Source organism: Bos indicus, chromosome 7, assembly GCF_029378745.1.
Source record: "Bos indicus isolate NIAB-ARS_2022 breed Sahiwal x Tharparkar chromosome 7, NIAB-ARS_B.indTharparkar_mat_pri_1.0, whole genome shotgun sequence".
In the NCBI taxonomy this organism is placed as follows: Eukaryota; Metazoa; Chordata; class Mammalia; order Artiodactyla; family Bovidae; genus Bos; species Bos indicus.
The window spans coordinates 57722091-57737319 of record NC_091766.1 but is presented as its reverse complement, the minus strand read 5'-3'; the positions used below and the strand labels follow the sequence as shown (position 1 = coordinate 57737319).

The following is a 15229-nucleotide window of genomic DNA, read 5'->3' as shown; positions in this document are numbered from 1 at the left end:
GCCAGTCAGTTCTATTTTATTTCAGGGAGGAAATAAAACTCTGCCTGATTGGACTTTTTGTTCCCCTGATAGAAACGATTCGTTGTCACAATGAATCATAAAGGCCAAGGCTACAAGGCTGGCAGTGCACACTGAAGCCTGACTCCCCCTCTTGTGGATGTGGTCTTTGAACATGAAATCAGGGTCAAGTCTTAGGGCTTGCGTCTTGTTGGATAAACAAGGTCTCTTAGTTCTTCCCCATGCAGCCTTTTACCCCATAGTGGAAGGATGCAGAGATGAGTTTTCTAAGAGTGTACATTTGAGAGTAGAGCATTCAGGACTCAGAAGTAATGAGTAAGGGGCAAGGTCAGTGATAGAGTAGTAACATTCAGCAATTTGATTCTCCAAACAACATTATCTAATAAAACTTGCTCTGATGATGGGAATACTCTAATTCTGTGCTGTCCAGTATGGCAGCCACTAGGCACGTGTGTGTACTGCCCATTTGAAATGTTGCTAATGCAGTGAGGAGCTGAGATTTTAATTTAAACTTGAATAGTCATGCGTGGCTACTGATGACCACATCAGACAACACAGCTCTAAAATACTGTATAATTAAGAGAAAGGCAGCAAGAATAATATGCAGGACACAAAGGTTGAGTGGGGATACCTAGGGAAAGGTGCCACAGGAGTTATGACCATGTGGCTGGGGAGGGCGTGTCCTATGGTGATCAAACACGTGCACCCTGGTATGAGACAGATCTGGGTTCAAATCCCAAGTTCAACTAAATTCCAGCTGTATAATCCTATGCTAGTCAACTTCTCCAAGATTGATGTTTCTCATCTGGAAAATAAGGATGAAAATAGAAGCTACTCCCCAGAGGTGCTGTCAGTTCAGTTCAGTTGCTCAGTTGTGTCCGGCTCTTTATGACCCCATGGACTGCAGTACACTAGGCCTCCTTGTCCTTCACCAACTCCCGGAGTTTACCCAAACTCATGCCCATCCAGTCGGTGATGCCATCCAGCCATCTCATCCTCTGTCGTCCCCTTCTCCTTCTGCCCCCAATCCCTCCCAGCATCAGGGTCTTTTCCAATGAGTCAACTCTTCTCATGAGGTGGCCAAAGTATTGGCGTTTCAGCTTCAGCATCAGTCCTTGCAATGAACACCCAGGACTGATCTCCTTTAGGATGGACTGGTTGGATCTCCTTGCAGTCCAAGGGACTCCCAAGAGTCTTCTCCAACACCACAGTTCAAAAGCATCAATTCTTTGGCGCTCAGCTTTCTTCACAGTCCAACTCTCACATCCATACATGACCACTGGAAAAACCATAGCCTTGACTAGACGGACCTTTGTTGGCAAAGTAATGTCTCTGCTTTTTAATATGCTGTCTAGGTTGGTCATAACTTTCCTTCCAAGGAGTAAGCATCTTTTAATTTCATGGCTGCAATCACCATCTGCAGTGATTTTGGAGCCCAAAAAAATAAAGTCTGACACTGTTTCCACTGTTTCCCCATCTATCTCCCATGAAGTGATGGGACCAGATGCCATGATCTTCGTTTTCTGAATGTTGAGCTTTAAGCCAACTTTTTCACTAATACTGGTACAAGTTGTATCTTAGCAAACTTGGTCTAGTATCTTTTCATGTGAAATATGATCTTTGTGTACCTAAACACAGATCTAGATAGCAGCGTTGGCAAACTTTGTGACCAAAGGGATAGGGGAGGAATTGGGAGAAATGACTGGACTTGTTTAACTGTGTAGAAGTATATATAGAAACAACAAAATATGCCATGTCTCCTTGGCCATCGATAGCAGGTTCTGCAGCATCTCATGAGGTGACTGTTCTGTAAAAGGCCAAGGCACTGGACCATATATAGTAAGATTATAGAATAACCAAGCTCTATGGCATCCTGAGGACCAGTGATTGTCAGGCTTTCATGCGCAGATTACCTGGGAGGCTTGTTAGGTGCAGGTCTAATTCCATGGATCTGGGAGGGGACAGAGGTTCAGCCTTTCTCCCAGGCCCCCAGGTGTTGCAGAAGCTGTTGGCCCTGGGTCCGCACATAAAGTATTAAGATTATTGGAGCACTTAGAGTCCAGGACTTAAGACCAATACCCTATATTTCTGATGAGGAAATGGAGACCCAGAAGGGAAGGTTTTAAGGTCATAGGACAGTGAGCAGCAGAACCAAGACTAAACTCTCCTAACATGTGGGCGGCTCCAGTGTCAAGTACTCTTCTGCCCTTCCCCGGTCGGCTGAAGTCTCTTGTATTACATGATACTCAGCAGTTTGCAAATGTCCTTCAGTCTTATACTTCCTTTTCCACTTGTCAGCCAAGGATAATAAAGGATGAAGATTACTCCCACCCCTTACCCCCACTCTTCCAGCTAGTGACTACTAGTTGAGCTGGAGCTAACATTCAGATGTCCCCGCTCTTACCCCAGGGCTCCTTCCATTGTACCAGTGCCCCTCTGTCACCCCATTCTCCGTTGTAAGGGGGCTCCAGGCTGGATGTGATGAGGGCTGACACCCTAAGTCTTTTCGGGGACTTGGTGGCTCATCTCTAAGCCCTCTTGGGCTTCCCTCATAGCTCAGCTGGTAAAGAATCTGCCTGTGGTACAAGAGACCTAGGTTCAGTCTCTGGGTCCAGAAGATCCCCTGGAGAAGGAAATGACAACCCACTCCAGTACCCTTGCCTGGAAAATCCCAGGGACAGAGGAGCCTGGTGGGCTGAAGTCCATAGGGTCGCAAAGAGTTGGGTACAACTGAGCGACTAACACTTCACTTCACTTCAGTGGCTCATCTGCATTTAGGATGTTTTTGTTGTTGTTTAGTCACTGAGTTGTACCTGACTCTTTGCAACCCCTTGGACTGCAGCACGCCAGGCTTCCCTGTCCTCCACTATCTCCCAGAGTTTGCTCAGATTCATGTCTACTGAGTCCGTGATACCATGTAACCGTCTCATCCTCTGCCACCCTCTTCTGCTTTTTCCTTCCATCTTTCCCAGCATCAGGATCCTGGAGAAGGAAATGGCAACCCACTCTAGTAGTCTTGCCTGGAGAACCCCATGGATAGTATGAAAAGGCATTTAGGATAGCACACAGCAAAAATGAAGGCATAGAAAGGGTCAAGTCTCTTCTTTCTCTTTCTTCATCACTAAACACAGGATTCTAGAGCAGTTACCACCACGTGAGCAGGAGTGGTGCGTCTAAAGCCTGTACACAAGCCATTTCCAGGAGTCATAGATTTTATCCCAAGGGAGCCTAAAATGAAAGGCAGCTCTGAGTGGGAAAGGTGGAAACAAAGCACCAAAGTGTCAGCACCAAAGAGTAAACGTTTCCTTGGTAGGCAGGAACTGCAGTTTCTTAACACACCTGGATGATAGGGATTGCAACTTAGAACAGTTATTATCATTGTTACTGACTCTGAGTGACCTTAGATAAAGGCGTGTGGGTGTGTGTGTACCCGCAGCCCAGGCGTACACATGCCCACTTACCTCCCTGCTTTCCCGTATGTCCAATGGCATACCCAGTTCACATTATCATCCACCTCATTTCACACTTGTGTTGTTAGGAAGAGTTAAGTGGCACCTGAAGTTCTCCTAGAGAATTCTGCAAGATTTGGCCTTTATCTCCCTATTATCTCTTTATCTGATTTGGCGCCCATGGTAGGGTCAGTTTTCTAGGTCTTTGCCATCATATGATTTGGATTCTAAGAGATAAAGGTCAATTCAGATGTGTTGAGCTATTGATAATTGAATGGATTTGTGGCCTCTGCCTATCAGGTCTGGGTCACAGATGGAGCCATGTATTTTGGACTCCCAACTTGGGTGAGATGGCAAATATCCCTGAGACACATCCCCTCATGCATAATCTCAATTTGTTGGGATGCTTTGTGAAATAGTAAGGTATCCTTAAATAAAATACCACTTTCAAACCAATCCATTTTTTTTGGCTGAGGCATCATTTAGACATATCTGATTTACCATGTTCCATTGCTATCAATGAATTCTTTCTAAAGGTTAATACTAATACAGATCTGATTGGATAGGAGGGCTTTAGCTCATCAAAAACAAGTATATTAGATAATGTCACGACTCCATCTTCTACCCCAGTATCTTCATGGATAAATGGGAAAGATCTGCTTTCTATTTTCAGAACAATTGATTTTTTACTGCAATTAGAGAATGAAGAACTAGACGAGGCGAGATTCTTTTCCCTCTTTAAAAATCAGCACTCAAGGATCCCAGCTGTTCTGTTGGCTTTCTCCAGTTCCAGGGGTGGGGGCAAATGTTCTTGAGTCAGCATGCCATCTTTGCTGTGTAAAGCGTACATCTGCAGTCTTATAGGAAAGTCTCCAGGTGACCTCGTGCTCAAATAACTCAAGAGTCCCCAAATGGTTTCCCGGTCTTTAACCTTCCGTCTAATAAGAGCTGCGGATCTTTCTGAGCACAGTTTGACCTGCATTCTATTGATCTAATCATTTGGCTAATCACTCTCTGCAATTAAATCCCTCTCCTTGCAATAAAGTTAATCTCTTCTCAGCCCATAACATCCGACCCCCACAGCTTAAGGGAAGAGAATTGCTGTTGTTTATGTTACCATCTTGGGACCCCACTAGCTTTATCCTGAAGGCCAAAGCAACTCTTGGAGCTGGAGAAGTTGCCCCCTCTTCAAATCAATGTTAGAACTCCTTTCACTTCTAGTTACAAAGCCCTCACTAGGCTGCCTCCCTCGTTCCTCCTCCAGAGCCCAGCACGGAGTGTACACCACTGAACAGTATGCTTTTCCTCAAGCAAGCAGCTTTTGTTTGTTGTCAAGGCCATAAGCCCACACTTTGCCATCACTCTGTTGGCCCCCTTTTCTTCCAGTTTGAAGAGTTTACTATTCAGTATGTAATCAGTTTCAGAAAGTCTCCAATCTCTGCCCTACCTGTATCGCAATCTTTCTAAGGGACTTCTTGCTGCTTCTAAACAGAACCTGATCTTATCTTTCCAAGCAACATTCATTCAGTTGTTCACTTGACAAAAATATGTATTGAAACGAAAATCGCATAGTTTATAAGTAGCAGGCTTCAACACAGGGGTGCCAGACGTAGGCATTCATATTCCTTACCATGACCCCAGGCTGACAAGGCTAAGCCTTCCTTTTATTTTCAGGAGCTATGTATATCCCAGGGTTTTGAGAAACTTAATTTGCTAGCTCTGTTCATGATGACTCAAGTTGTATGACTTACCTAGAATATAACATTTTTCAAACATTTATTCTATTGTGGTTTTCTTCCCTTACTATTCAGTGAATATTTCTCTTCACATAGAGAATTTTTATTAAATGCCTAATTAAAACTGGTTGGATTCTCACTTATAAGTGTTCTCAGTTCTGAATTTAAATTTAATGATGTGTTGAAATATTAATGACCTTTATCTTTTAAAGTGTCTCAGTTGTGCTAAAGTTAACAAATGGGGCTGATAAAAAGCCAGCCCTGTCTTGGAACATTCTTCTGCACAAGGCTTTTGCTTGGGCTTGCATTGTTCTAATGGTGGGTTGTACACAGCACTGACAAATACACAGTGTAGGAAAATTTGGCATCACAAATTACCTGGGGATTTGGTCTGCTAATAAATACTTTAAAAATGCTCTAACTCAGGCTAAGTAATAATAGCTGTAAAGCATTTAGAGGAATTGACAGAGTTAGGCATGTGCTCTATGGGGTAAACATTTGGACCATACAAAGGGAGCGATAAGCTAGGTTCGTGTATCCTCCCCTTCATGGCATAAACATTCCTTATGGTTCTGGTTTTACTCCTGGAGCATCTTATTAATGTTGGTTGTGAGAACAGGAGTAAATTTATCTGAGGCTTAATTCTAATAGTAGTATTGGACTCCTTCCAGTTCCCTAGAAGTCCTTTGGGTTCCAATCTCTTGCATAACTCAAGTTATGGTGCTGAGCCTTGGGGCATAGCTTGAAGATTTGGTGTCTTTTTTTATGAGAATGTCCTTTGCAGAAACACCTTGATCCGTCCTTGTCCCACCCCTGCCATTATTTGGAGCATCCAAGCTGAGGGACAATTGTTTACCAAGCTGCCAACAAAACCCTACTTGTGGGAAATCCCACGTCTCATCTGGCAAAATAACTTGGACCATATGTTCAGGTCCCAAAGCTTGGGAATTTTCTGGGCAAGTTCTTTTGTGCCTATTTGCATCACCTGGGGATATTGAAATTCCAAACGCAAGTTCATTTTCACATAACTCATTATCCTCCCTTGAATTTGGTACTTAATGTGAACTTTGGTAGCAGATGGACCGAGAGAGAGATCATATCCAGGAGCACTTACTAATTCTTTGGTGCTCACAAATACATACAGATAGTGATAATTTGCACTCAAATGAAACTTGGAGAGCCAGGCAGTGCCCTCAGGTATTCATTTGCCACCACCCCCTGTTGAGTTCTTGGGTAGAATTTAATTATCCAACAACTTTGGGAGTAGCTATGCCAGATGTTAGGTGCTGACCTCGACACTTCAAATAGAAGGATCTGGTACATTCCAGAGAGAGCAGTTTAGGGAAGTGGGACTCTCAATAGGACTGAAAAAGGAGAATGAGACTGGGGATGAGAAATTTGGGGTGAGTTCCTGGAGCCAGATGTTACTCTATAAGCCCCAAGAACCACTAGGCACTTGTGAGTGTCATTTGGGAAGGTCTGGGAGCACCCCACCCCCAGCCCCTGGCCTCTGTTAGACAAAGAATCTCATCATTTAGAATGAGTTGAGGACTAGCTTTTGTCTGTGTACAATAAAATCAAAAGTACCCAGTTAATTTGAATGATAGACACACTGAGCTGCTCCTCTCTCACACTCCAGTGTGGTTAAGTGGGTGCCCCTTGAAGCACTTACTAATCTTCAAATTTGGGCTTACCATGGAGGAAGTTATTATTGCAATTATACTTTGCTATTTGTAAAATATATTAATAGTATTATGAGAATAGCTAGCATTGATAAGATGTGGAAGCACTGTGCTAAGCACCTGTACATCCCTTTCATTTTCATAACAACCTTATGAAATAGGTAATTAGAAATTTCCCATTTTATGGATGGGTGACTGAATCTCAGGTTTGGAACATGACTGCCTGAGATCCTGAAGCTAGTAAGAGGCAGAGGCAGACAGCTTAACTCCAAGGCCCATGCCTTTCCCCACCATCTGATGGCCCTGTGCCAATCTCTACTCCAAGAGTTAATAGAGGGGCTCTACTAGGTGCCCTGTGTCATCTACATCTTGTCCAACCACAGCTGATTGGACTAGAAGAGAAAGACTGACAACACAGCAACCAATCAGTAGGCTGGCTATGACTTCTGATGTAACCTAATAGCAAAAATAAATAAATAAATAAATGTTGAGGTTATCAGATCCCTTCTCTTGGGAATTTAGACCAAAACATACCACCGGTGTATTTAACTTTGAAAGTTTAAGAGGAAATGAAACAAGAAGTCAAGTTGGGGTTTTGAAGTAATATGACAGCAGTGAATAGGAGTAAGTAAAGAAATTCATTTGGTGGTGAGAATACCAGGGAGGAGCCTTGAGAAAGGTAAAAGGTAGCCAGTGGCTAGGGATGCCCTCAACCTTGATGTTTTCCTGGTTTTGGTTTGTGGGGCTCCTTGTAGTATATAGTTGTAAAGCGAGGTGGTTTATGTAAATCATCCAGTAGAATGCTGATGCATAGTTAAATAATCAGGTCAGCACTATTATTATATTTATTGTTAGTGAAATTTTCACATAATTTATCTCTTATTCAGAATATTCAAAACTTCCTCTTATTCCCAGTTTACCAAGGTGTGTACAGGTATGGTTATGAAAAGCTATATTCTTTCTTTCATCTTTGAACTGAATTCTTTAATTGTTATAATTTATAATTCAAATTTCAGCTTATGATTATCTTAGTTTTCTTTCGGATCGATTCCACACCCACTAATGAACTAGCATGTTGAGCAATGGGGAGCTATTCCCATAATCTGTTTTCCTCCAATCCCTCTTCAACTGCTAATGAGAAGTACCATGGAGACATCAGCCATTAGTATACATGGGCTGGTATAAATCATGGACCATGGATCATTGAGCATCTTTGTTGTAAAACAAATGGCCTGTGGTCAGTTAATCATACAAAGAAACATCTCCAGGGCCTCCTGGCTTTATTCATAACCCCTAAATCCGTTTGCAGTTTTATAAACAGAACATCTGTTAAAATATGCAGAAATTACAGTGATAGTCATTAGCAGAGAGCTATAGAGCTTTGGCAGAGTTTTTTTTTTAAGCTTTTGATGGTAATCTCTGTGATTCATGCTTCATTCACATTCTTGCTGTATCTCTTTTGTTCCCCTCTGTTCTTTTGGGTTACAGCACTTTTAACCCAGGACTGAAAAGTAGACATGTGTTGTCCCAGGCTAGGTTGGCACCGTGCCATTCTGCAGCATGACTGTAGCCCAGAAATGCTCCCTTGCAAAATCATGTATTTCGGGTATGCAATATGCCTAGTCTTAAGCAGCCAGAAGGTGAGAAACCCTAATTGGTTTCACACTTCTTTTATTGACCTTGGACTCTTGCAGTACTGGCATTTAACCAAAAGTAAATAGAGCTCCCCACCACCACCACCCCAATCTCATTCTCTCAAACTCTCTCTGGGTTGAAATTTTCACTGTGTTCACATTTAAATTAGCCTGGTGCAAGTCACCTCTAAGACGAAGACCAGGAAAAGGATGGTCATTGCCAAGTAACAAGATTTGATGTGAGAATCTAGCTTGGCCCCCTCCTTGTTAAGTGAAGAAATTTTTATTCTACCTAAGAACTGGAGAGTTAGATAAACTGTCTATAGCCTTGGCTTTTTTTCCATCTGCCATGAATAGAAATCAGCAGACATTCCCTACAGAAATTGAAAAGTCACCTCTGAGCGTTCAGTGTGTCCATCACCTATCCTTTTCTATACGAGGTTTTATAAAGTCTCAGGCAGAATCACTCTAGTTTTCACCCTAATAGATCTTTCTAAATGGGCCCACAAGGAAAAAAAAGACAATACAATAAAGTGGAAAAGAGAGCAAACTCTGGAGTCAAACAGACCTGAACCTGAATCCCAGATTGGCCAGTTGTTAGCTCACTGTCTGCCCCAGAGAAAGTGAACTCTGTGTCCTGCTGCATTTCCCCATCTAGAATATTAATGCCTTCCTCATAAAGTTATGGGGAGGGTTCTAAGAGGAAACCCTGAGCAAAGCACCTAGCCACGTGTCTGACACATTGGTAAGTGCTCAGTGAATCTTAGATCCTAATTGTTGTTACTTTTTGTATTTTTTCTTAGTACTTATACATGATTAGCTGTGCCAATGGCACCCCACTCCAGTACTCTAGCCTGGAAAATCCCATGGACAGAGGAGCCTGGTGGGCTGCAGTCCATGGGGTCGCTAAAGAGTTGGACACGACTGAACGACTTCACTTTCACTTTTCACTTTCATGCATTGGAGAAGGAAATGGCAACCCACTCCAGTGTACTTGCCTGGAGAATCTCAGGGATGGGGGAGCCTTGGTGGGCTGCCATCTATGGGGTCGCACAGAGTCGGACACGACTGAAGAGACTTGGCGGCAGCAACAGGTGTTGATTTTAACATTAGTAGGACTTTGTTTTTCAATACTGATACAATTTAAAAAGGGAAAGTTGTTCAGTCCTGTCAGACTCTTTGTGACCCCATGCATAGACTATATAGTCCATGGGATTTCCCAGGCAAAAATACTGGAGTGAGTAGCCTGTCCCTTCTCCAGAGGATCTTCCCAACCCAGGGATCAAACCCAGGTCTCCCACACTGCAGGCAGATTGTTTTCCGGCTGAGCCACAAGGCATCCATTTGTCCCAGAATATCTCCTGAGCACCTGCTCCGGCAGTACTCTGCGGAGTGTTGTATGGCATGGGAACGTGGATCCTCTGGCGTATGTTTTATGTATAATTTTTGTTTATTTATTTCTTTTTGGTTGCACTGGGTCGTCTTTGCTGCACACAGGCTTCCTCTAGCTGCGGCAAGCTGGGGCTATTCTCTAGTTGTGGTCTGTGGGCTTCTTGCTGCGCTGGCTTCTAGGTGCATGGCTTCAGTAGTTGTAGCATGTGGGCTCTAGGGTGCGGGCTCAGTAGTTGCCGGGAATGGGCTCAGTTGCCCCTTGGCATGTGGCATCTTCCCAGATCAGGGGTCAAACCCTTGTCCCCTGCATTGGCGAGTGGATTCTTATCCTCTGTACCAGGGAAGTCCGTTCTCTGGCATATCTTTATCAATCAGAAACTCATGGATATGAATCGGCATAGAACGTGTTATAGGGAAGATCCAAACCAAGGATTGTGGAACTTGAGGATCAGAGGAATAAATTACCCCTGGGAAGCACTTCACTGGGCAAGGTCAGGGAAGCCAGGGTTTGAGAGACTTGACAAATCTCCCCCATGACATGTTGGGGAAAAGGGAGGTTAAGTCTCACTGGAAGATGAAAAACAGGTGAAATGAGGTGACAGAGTGGAAGAAGTTGGGATAACACAGGAAAGGCATGGGCCAGTTATCGTTCTGGGGGAATCAAAAAGGATTGAAGGGTAAAAGCCAATTAGAGAATCAAAACCGGACTCAGCAAGCCCCTGAAGACACAGGGGGTTAAAACAGAAAGCTCTTGAGACAGAAACTAAAAATAAGACAAATGCCTGTCAGGAAGGGAGTGGTTACGAAGGGTGACTCTGAGAGAAGATTAATGGCATGCGCGTTCCTTTCGCAGCCGCCCTGAGACAGGCTCCGGTTTTCTCCCATACCCATGGCATTTCCGGGCACCTGTGGCTGTGCGATTCCCTACCAATCTGTGAGCTCCAGTGGCTCAACCCAGGCATCTTTAGGCAGCAATGCTCTAAACTTTCAAAAGGAAAATTGCAGTTGTGCGTTGGAGTCTGCAGTGCCAATTAAAGTGTCAGGCTTTGAAGCAAACAAATACAGATAACAAAGAAGGGGATAATGTGTTAAAATTAGGTTCTCAGGAGTCCCCCCATTAATTTAGAGCTCACGAGACATTTGCTGCGTGTTTGATAAATACCATTTGATGACAGGAACAGGCTGGTAGTGGGAGATGCCCAGCAGACAGTTCTCTTTCAGCACATGGTTACAAATATATCTTGTTATATCATACTCAGCACAGAGGCAGCATCTTTCAGCTTTACAGCTCTTATGGCCATTAATCCCTCCAGGGGCCAGAAAGACAGGGGTTATTGTCCTCCTGCTAAAAATAGAGACAAGAAACAAAGCAAAGAGGGCTGGTTTTAAACATCAGGACAGCAAGTTCAGTATGCATGGATCCCCCCTATATAATGTTCAGTACACACAAAGCTACAGCATAATTAAATCAACTGTGTAAATACCCAGAGGTGGTTAGTGGGGTAGCTTGTGGAAATGAAAAAATTAGCAATAGTGGCATGGATATTTTAAATAGCAATTATTTGTTTTATGTGATGACAAGAATCCACAGATGGTGCATCAAGTTATAAGCATCCTGAAAGCCTTTAAAGCATCATTGTGTTCACATTACGAATGAAAGCCCATGGGGATGTACATCAGAGCCCTTTATTCTGTTGACTGTAATAGACAGTGCTTGTTATTGCATGATCATGGTGGATCATCCCCGTGCTGTTGGGACACAGCAAGGATGTCAGGAGCTAACAATACATCAACTCCCAAAATTTTCAGAAGAGTTGAGCTGATTTCCTACTTACACCTTGAAAGGGGGATTTCCTCCAGTATGGACACGTGGACCGGTGACATCAGACTGATTCTTCCCCTTGCCAGTGGTTCCATTTCAAGTCACTGTCTTCTCAGGAGACCAGGAAAAGACCTTGAATAATGGCAGTAAGCACAGGTATATGGACTTACCAAGATTCGATGGTCCAAGTCAAAGCTTGGGCTTTCTGGCCAGATTTAGACAAAGAATGCCTTCTGGCAATGGTAGCCACCAACAGGCACTTGCTAAACTTGGTCCGTTTTATTTTCTACCCTTGTTTGTATACGGGACTGCCCAAATTGTATATTTACTCATTCTTCAGCAAATCTTAATTAAGCATCAGCTATGGGCCAGGTCCTTTGCTGCTCTTTTGTTAGAGAAATAGTGTCTCCTGTGGGTTATTGTCACTTTGACTTCAGGGATCTTATTTTCTTGTTTCCCCCTGCTTGTGTTTGGCACATAGGGAGCCTTCCAGGAGTGTAAATGGAAAGAAAGAGAAGTATCTGCCATTTGTAGCTACCAAGGCAGTCAGATGCCAGGGAAGTGGCTTTCTTGTCTGCTCATCACCCATACCTGTTCCTTAATAAAAACTGCATTGCCCGTGGTGAAGGCAGATGGGTAATTTCAAGTTCTGCTCATGCCATGCTTTTATAATCATTTGACTGCCAGGCAGTTATGTATATAGACTTGGAAGCATGGGAGCAGATCACCTGAATGCCCTCCTTTAACTAGTACATGTGGACCTATCATGGAGATGCTTTTTTTTTTTTTTTTTCATTTCTCCCTAAGATGATGCCACTGCATTTTGAAACCCTCTTCAGATGTCAGATCCCTGCAGGGCCACTCTCATGTGGGTGTTCTCATCCCATGGTGTAGCACCATTTGAGTCAGCAGCAACAACCACCGAGGGAATGGCTGCAGTGGGAGAGGTGAAGCAGAAATGCTTACTAGGCAGGAACTGGGCAGCTGCGTGCAGTACTGAAATGCAAAGTGGCTGAAAGTAGGGCTCGCCTGTGTGCATGTGTATACCCAGAGCATGTGTGTTGATAAAAAATGATAATCACCAATGATGGCAGAGCATTTATGGTGTTCCAGACACTACTACACTAGGAATTTTATGTATGCTGTCCCATCTAATCTTCCTAAGAATCCTTATAGGTATTTTCCCTAGCCACATTTATGGATGAAGAATATATCAGTTTCTTATCAATACTCAAGGCCATGAAACTAAGAGTCCATGATCTTCATCACTATACTATATTGCTATACAAATATTTAATACAACAGGATTAAAAGATTGAATTGTTGATGGACAGTTGGATAGGAATGGGAAATTATTCCTTCTCGCCTCCATGTTTTCATTTATACAAAAATATGGAGGGGATATAGAGGCAGAAATTACTGTCAGTTGTCTTGATTTTCCTGCTTTAGAAATTAGTTCAAATCCATTTCATAGCCTCCCAATGAAATTAATAAATTGGATGAGTCAGTGGCTCTGAAAAAAATCTGAAATTAAAATTAAACTCCACTATATTAATATGGTGATTATCCACATCCCTAAAATAGAGACAATTTGTAAGGACTGTTTTCCAAACCCTAAGTAGAAACAGAAAGCAATATGATGTGCAAACATTTGGCAATGGCCTTTGGTATTGGAGGAAATCATTTGTGCAATTACCTTTAGAGTCTGACCAAATTGGGAACAAATATTAGCTATTTTCCTCATGTTTTTCTGGGCTTACTCAACTGCTGAGTTATTGGAATTACGTACATTTCTGAGAAGCTCTGTACTTGTCTATTTAATGAAAACTAAAAAGGAGGTGGACATTCACACTAACCCACTCTGCTTACAGCTCTGCTTTAGCATTTTTAAAATAAAGGGTAGTCACTTATTAGCTTAACTTAAATGCTATTACACTTTGATTGCAACTGGCACTGGGTGAAGGTATCCAACTAAACTTGGGTCGCTGCTAACAAGCGTAGGACATAAATTTCTCACTTATCTCGTCTTCTCAATGAGCATTTAGTAAAAATCCACCATTTGCTGTGCAAAGTTCAAGCACCAATTTTATTTACTAATACAAATAAATAAAGAGTAAGATTCAGAAAACGAAGATCATGGCATCTGGTCCCATCACTTCATGGGAAATAGATGGGGAAACAGTGGAAACAGTGTCACACTTTATTTTTCTGGCCTCCAAAATCACTGCAGATGGTGACTGCAGCCATGAAATTAAAAGACGCTTACTCTTCGGAAGGAAAGTTATGACCAACCTAGATAGCATATTCAAAAGCAGAGACATTACTTTGCCAACAAAGGTCCGTCTAGTCAAGGCTATGGTTTTTCCAGTGGTCATGTATGGATGTGAGAGTTGGACTGTGAAGAAAGCTGAGTGCTGAAGAATTGATGCTTTTGAACTGTGGTGTTGGAGAAGACTCTTGAGAGTCCCTTGGACTGCAAGGAGATCCAACCAGTCCATTCTGAAGGAGATCAGCCTGGGATTTCTTTGGAGGGAATGATGCTAAAGTTGAAACTCCAATACTTTGGCCACCTCATGCGAAGAGTTGACTCATTGGAAAAGACTCTGATGCTGGGAGGGATTGGGAGCAGAAGGAGAAGGGGATGACAGAGGATGAGATGGCTGGATGGCATCACCGATTTGATGGACGTGAGTTTGAGTGAACTCCAGGAGTTGGTGATGGACAGGGAGGCCTGACGTGCTGCAATTCATGGGGTCGCAAAGACTCGGACATGACTGAGTGACTGAACTGAACTGAAGATTAATTTTAGTTCAAGCAAGGAGTTGCTTTGGGCTGGCCAGGGCTCAGCGGTAAAGAAACTGCCTGCCAGTGCAGGAGATTCAGGTTTGATCCCTGGGTTGGGAAGATCCCCTGGAGAAGGAAAATGGCAAGCCATTCCAGTATTCTTGCCTGGGAAATGGCATGGATGGAGGAGCCCGGCAGGCTATAGTCATTGGGTTTGCAAAGAGTCATATACGACTGAATGACTAAACAACAACTGGGAGTTGCTTGCTAGTTAGCAAAAGACGACTAACAATTTTTATGAAGAATATCAAATTGTTTCTCTAAGCTAAGCTGTAGTCCTTAGCTATATACAGATATCTTCCTTTTGCCCCAGTCCCATTTGTGGAGCTAAGTCGAATTAAAGTCCAATTCTAATGGTCCTTTTGGGGGGAAAGCTAAAGGACAGAGGTAAACCAAAGTAGATTTCCTATGGCAGTGCTTCTTAAGTAGGTGTTGAGAATTTCCTGAGACACATATCAAAATGCTATTCCCAAGCTCTGTTCAGTGTCTATTAAATCAGCATCTAGGATGGTCGTCTAGAAACCTGCATCTTTTAGCAGGATCCGAGTGAAGCTGATATACACTTAGTCTGGGGACCACTGAGCACACAGATTTTCCTGTGTTTGGATACAACAACTTCAGCTCTTGCCTTTGGTCTTGGCACTGTGTTGTA

The 15229-nt window shown here is 43.1% G+C and overlaps 1 protein-coding gene across 10 annotated transcripts in view; it reads left to right on the top strand.

Annotated features, from left to right (window-relative positions):
• Positions 1-15229, top strand: part of PPP2R2B (protein phosphatase 2 regulatory subunit Bbeta) — a 510815-nt gene that overhangs the window by 260925 nt on the left and 234661 nt on the right. The gene's annotated exons all lie outside the window — the stretch shown is intronic.